A 6,272-nucleotide genomic window follows, 5' to 3' on the forward strand; every position below is an offset into this window, starting at 1 on the left:
TAGATGAGCAGCTCCCATAGAGAGGGTATCTGGTGATCGAGACTCCCTACAAACACAGAGAGAGAGAATTGTGAAAAAGGGGATGTACAAGACAGGGGAGTGGAGAAAGCCTGGGGTCAATGCACACAAAAAAAGATAAAGTGCACAGACAGGAGAGGGGATTAGAGATGGGAAAAAAGCAAAAAAGCACTTTAGGAGGAGTGAGGTAAAATAGTAATGGAGTAAATATATCACATATAAAATTCATGCAGAATGAAGAGATTATGCTGAAAAAAACCAAGCTTGGAACAATTAGCAAGCTAACAGGTTGGACCAGGTATTGGGTAGATAAGGAGACAGAGGAGTATTCATGAGCTGGGAGTGTTGAGAAATTAGCCTGGTGGTACAAATTAGAAAGATGCTTAATGGAAGAGTAAATCCTGGACAGGATGATTGATGAAGAAGGATGTGGGTGCACATACAGATGAGTGGGTACCAGGAAGCTCATCAGAGTGGGTACGAGTGAGCAGAGAAATGAATATGGATGGAACAAGGAGGGAGATGAAAATATATAATTTGGGATATACTATGGAAATCCAGAGAGATTAATTTAAATTTGCATCAGATTAATTAGGTAGGTAAGTAGTCACAGGCACTACCTTAATGAGTATGAATAAAAGAAACAGAAAAAATATTGTTAATCTTGGCAGTAGTTGCATTGATGTCTTGGGCATAACAGGCAAAATCAGATGGGGTGAATACATTAGTGCTGTAAGAAAGGATGAGAGCCATTAGTATATGTGAGATAGATTAGATGTGTGAGACATGAATGTATGCAAAATAGGCTAAGAGGTCAGGGAAATGAGAAAACATGGGGAAAATGGATTATTAAGTGTTATGAAACTCACCTATGAACACCTACAGGGTGTGTAGGAGGGAAAATTAGATGGACAGAAACAGAATAGATCTGTTTGCACAAGAAATAAGCATAGAGAGATTACATGATCAAGGCTGACATGTGACTCCCAAATCAATCCTAAAACTAACACTAATTCTAAATTTTGACACAAACACAACTCTTAGCTTAATGCTTATTCTAACATAGCACTAATGCAAATCTAAACCAAAAGTATCTGAACACAGCACTAATCCAAACCCCTGACCTCACCTAAAACTCCATCCACTACCTAATCCTAGCACAAACTGAGATCTCCCACTGACCCTGATACCAATCCTATCCTACACCTAACCCATGCCTCACCCAAAGCCAGCCACAAACCAAACATAATGCTAAATGCTGAACCAACTATATTCCAACTCTAAACCAATTTCTACCCAATTCCAACAAACCTTGACCCTAACTCTAAGCCATAAGCCTTAACCCTGTCTCTAGCTAATCTTAACCTTGCATCTTAGAGGAATAGGTAGAAGTATGTGATACATTTTTATTTAGCTGATGCTAAACTGTGTTAAACCATAAGAAAGATGATTAGATAAATATGTCAGAGCTGGAGTGTTCAGGTTTATGTATTCTAAAGTTATATGGGTTTGTTGGCAATGGGGGAGCAGGGTTGGCTAAATGAATGGATTCAAGGTAGAGATGAACAAGTGAAATATGTCCATCTAGAGGAGTTATAGCAGAGAGCTCAAAGGGTGCATGGAGATAAGTAATGGAATTCATAGTTATGATTTCAGATCAGAGATCAGATTGATGAAGATATATAGAACAGAATGAGGTATGTAACCAGTGGTTAAATCACGTCTCCAGGTAGACTTGCAGTAGACTATTATTGGTATGAGATAGACAGGTGAGGAACGAGGTTTATGGGGGAGAAATGTAAAACTGATCAATAGACACAGTAGGGGGGAGCCTTGGAATGAATGGGTGCCTGTGATGTCAGAGCTCGGGGGTGTGTGGGGGTAGGACAGATAATGGGGTGGGTCCAGGTCAGGAAAGCAGACAGGACCATAGATTGGCAGTTTCTGAATTTTCCAGATGATGACCCCTCCAAATGTGACCAGCAGAGGTGCCAGCCTCTGCCTAGTGAGGTCTAGCTCATGGTCTGTAGGTGGGTGGAGACAGATTTGTGCAGGACATTCCAGGCTCCACTTCTGAACCTACTTCTGGGATGCTCCCCAAAGCTGCTGCCTTCTACAGAGCAGGGAGGGGAGGCTGATGCCTTGTTCCCCAGACCCAGGGAGGGGGAAGCAGGTTGCCCCCAATCTTCTCATCTGCTTTCCAGGTTTTCTGTCAAAGGTTCAAAACCTGTCCCTGTAAATGTTTAAAGAGTGGGGTCTTGCTTTGTGAGACCATAAGATTAAATCTGGGATCTGACTTAAAACAGGGATGGTGAGAGCACGACTCTCTCTCCAAAATGCTTTCTGCACCTTGCCTAACTTTATGCTTAAATTTAAGCAACTTTAATTTGCTGGCTTTAACAGCAGAGGAGCAGGGTGCTGTGGTTACCTATGGACCACAGCCCCACTGCTCTGCAGTCAGTGACAGATCTCCAGCTGGCCTCCCTGAGATCAGGGCTTCACCTCATGCCTAGAAGCATTTCACTGAGTAATTTCCTTGTGTGCTTAAGTACTTTCCTGAATTAGCTCTTAAAAGAGCGAACTCTCCTTCTAGACTTTCTGGGAAAAAAGAAAAGAAGGGAGTGGAGGGAGAATGGGAATTTTTGAGGGCGCCCAAATGCCAAGAGCCAGCCTTTGGAAGGGGTTTGGGTTCTCACAGTTTCACCCAGGCAGTTAGTGGAGCCTCAGAAGGAGCCAGAGCAGAAACCTCTGGTAGACACTGGTACTGGGTGCTTTCAAAGATCCCACTATGTACTTAGCTGTATCTTCAGACATCTAAATCCCTCTAAAAGTCTCACCCTTAGTGTCTAAATCCCAGGTGCCTACCTCACTTCTAGGAAAATCTCACACCAGGGCTTATTCAGTGAATCTTTTTTTTTCTTTTTTTAAAGTCTGGTCCTTACTCACATAGGGCTTTTGAAAATCCCACTGCTAATCTTCTATACCCAGGCATGTATCACTTTGAACCCTGTAATATAAATTACTTTGTGCTTCTAGGGGACAGCCACTACTTTGTCCCTGCTCATACTGGGTCAGATTTTTGTTTATTGCATATTAACACATAGGTTTTCTGGGATTTTTTTCTGTCGCGGGAGGTCTGAAGTTGCTCTGCAAGACTTGAATTAGCAACCCCGAGCGAGTGCTGCTTTACATGTTATTCCAGGGAGGAATCGCAGCGGATTGCAGGGCTGCATCAGCAGAGGTGTCGGGAGGAGCTGGTTCTGGGCTCCTCATTTACATCGGTGGGGTTTGCCCCTGGGCACCAGCCTTCGCTCAGCTCCACTGATCTCCTGGGAAGATTTGTGAGCATAGCAGAGACTGAACATTGTTACCTGGTTTTCTGCAAGAAATGCTTGAATGAAGAAGGGGGGAAAAAAATCAAATACATATGTTCTTTCATTTTTCTTCTTTTTATTTCCTATGAGAATTTTTATTTGTTGGGAAGTTATTTGGTAAATAAAATTTTTGTGCATATGCTTTCTTCATTAAAGAAATTGGAGTTGGGGATAAACAAATTATTTTTTCCTGTTAAAAACCCCATCATTCTGTAGAAGAACAGGCTGGCTGCCATTGAAACATTTTTGATAGAAAATCTGCCTGCAGCCCTACTGCTTAATCAGTTTGGAACAGAGCGTAGCCCATGGCTTGTTAATAAGAGCAGCTTGTCCAAGCAGTTCACACAATGGTGAGCCACAGAGGAGGCTTGCAGCATAGCTGTGGATTTTATTTTGCAGCTCTGTTAATTAAAATATATTTTACTTTGAAGGAGGTTTTTACTGTTTTCTATGAGGCTGAGCAGAGAACTATTCCCTTTGATAAATTAAAGGAGGCATATGAAGTATTTTCTTAGAAGTAACAACTCAGCTTTGTTTGATGGGCAAACTGAGCGAAAACACTGTGTAGTTTTGTATTTTTGTTTGTTCTCAGTCTTTGTATATGGGTTGGTTTATAAGTTGGTGTATTTGGCTGTTTTGATAACATCAAACTAAATATTTCACATACAAGTTGCCAGACTGAAACAGAAAAGTCACAGATTCTCATTTAATTGATAAAGTAATTTTTACTTATACAAGCATATACTAAAATAATAAGGCCTGAAACTGTGCCATTGAAGTTAATGACAAACCCTTCATAGGTTTCATATAAAACCTGTATTTTTATTATCCCAGTTCCACTGACTTTTGTTGCAAGACTGCAGCAAAATGTTAGGGCATTTCTAGGTGTTATTTTTATTATACAAAACCCCATTAAAATCGGTACTGAAGCATCCTATTAATTTAAATGGGACTTTGCATAGTTTGCTGAGTTCCAGGCCACAGATAAAGAGAAGTATGCAGTTTAGAATTAAACTGACCACAGCTTTTTATTAGAAAACATTTAATCTTGAACGGACTGCGCAGTCTGAGGCATAAAGTATTTGTGAACTTCATCTGGGCTCTGGTGCAACCAGAGCTCTTCTGTGCAGCCACTCCTGGCTTGGTCCGGGACCTCTCAGGACCGTGCAGCATTCCCAAGCAAACCCAGTCAAAGCTCTCCCCAGGCAGCTTTGCTTTGGAAATGCTAATAGGTAAGCCACAGCACACCCAGAACAAATGGAAAACTCGATTCCGGTATTTCTCTGTCTCCAAGGATCTGCTTGCCTTGACAAAGCCTGCAATCAGTAGGCAGAAGTCTGGGGACTCTCTGCAGCCCCCGCGGGAAGGCAGGGTCCCACCGCGATGGAGCCCCTCGAGATCGAAGTGATGCAGCTTCAGGAATTCCAGCTCGAGCTTCACACGCTGGAAACCACCGGGAGGAATGTGCAGGGCGAGGGATGGAAAACCATCGCCTCCGGTGTGTGGAAACACCCACCAGCCAGATGCCGGCAAGGGGAGCTCAAAAACTAAAGTGAGAAGGGTGGTGGTGAGCGATGTTTTACACTGCCCTCCCTCCCCGTGGGGACTTTGGGGAGTAATGAACCATTAAATGACAGCCTTCCTCGGCTGCCCCCAGCGTGGGCACACACCTGGGCACCTCCAGAGGCACATGGCTAAGGAAACTGTGCTTGGGCAAGGCAGTCCAAAGCCGTGCCTCAAACACTCCAAACCCCCGAATAATTCAAGCTCTAACTGCTGTGGGGGAGGCCCAAAGGCTGCTGGAAGCAGGGCATCCGTAAAAGTGCACAGGGAAGGTGAAGGAGCTGCCTTCTGCTCAGTGTCCTTGGAATTTTCCTTTCCCTGAGCCATAAATGTGTCAAGATGCCCAAATGTCGCCCAGCAGCAGCAGATCAGCTTTCCGTGGGACAGTCACAGGGCGGGGGAACACTGGTGAGGGACACCGGCACAGAAGGCTGTGTCCCTGGTCGCCCAACTCTCTCCTGCAGACAGTTTCGGGAGGGGCTGGGTCGCTCAGGACTCCGACAACCACTGAAACCTGGGGCAGGGTTTGGCAAAACGTGAACGCCGCGCTCTGATCTAGGGCTAATGGTGCTGCCTCCAGGAACAGGAGAAAACGAACACCTAAAATCCTGGCTAAAATCCCAGCGGAGAGCCGGCAGATCCCCTCCCGCCTGGAAAATGGGGGGAAGTCAGTCCTTGTCCTGCTCTGGTGACACTCCCGTGGCTATGGTGAGGGATGGAGTAGCCGGGGAAACTCGGATCCGCTCTGCTGAGCCCCCGTGATGAGAACAAAGCCCTTGCTCAGCCCCCCAGCCCCGGGACGGGCGCGGGAGCCCCCGGGGCACAAAGAACTGCGATCCTCGGGGAACGGGGCCATCCGCGACCGCGCAAACAGCGCGTTTGGGCCGGGGAAGGGCCTCGGCGATGGCTATTCCTGCCGCCGGCTCCGGATATTTCATTGATTCGTTACATCAGTTATGGCATTTGGGGCAAAACATTAATAGTAATCGCAATAGTTAATAAATAGTAAATAAACAGCAATTAAATCAGAGGGATTTGTGCCTGCAAAAACTTAAAGGAGAGGGAGAATTAATCGAACAAGCTTTAAAATTCTGAATGTCGGGGAATTTGGAGAAACAAGAGAAAAACGCACCTTAGCGAAACGGGACGAGCGACTGCGGGAGAAGGAGCAGGGTCAGGGCTCCGACTCACCGGGGGTGCTGCAGGGTGCGGGGATTAACTCTGTGGGGTGGAAAAAACCCGATGGAGCGGGTTGGGATTGGGTGGGATGCAGCAATGCAGCGGCAAGGAGGGCTGGATCCCCAGCTCCGGCCAGCA

This window comes from Vidua macroura, chromosome 15 (assembly GCF_024509145.1).
Source record: "Vidua macroura isolate BioBank_ID:100142 chromosome 15, ASM2450914v1, whole genome shotgun sequence".
In the NCBI taxonomy this organism is placed as follows: Eukaryota; Metazoa; Chordata; class Aves; order Passeriformes; family Viduidae; genus Vidua; species Vidua macroura.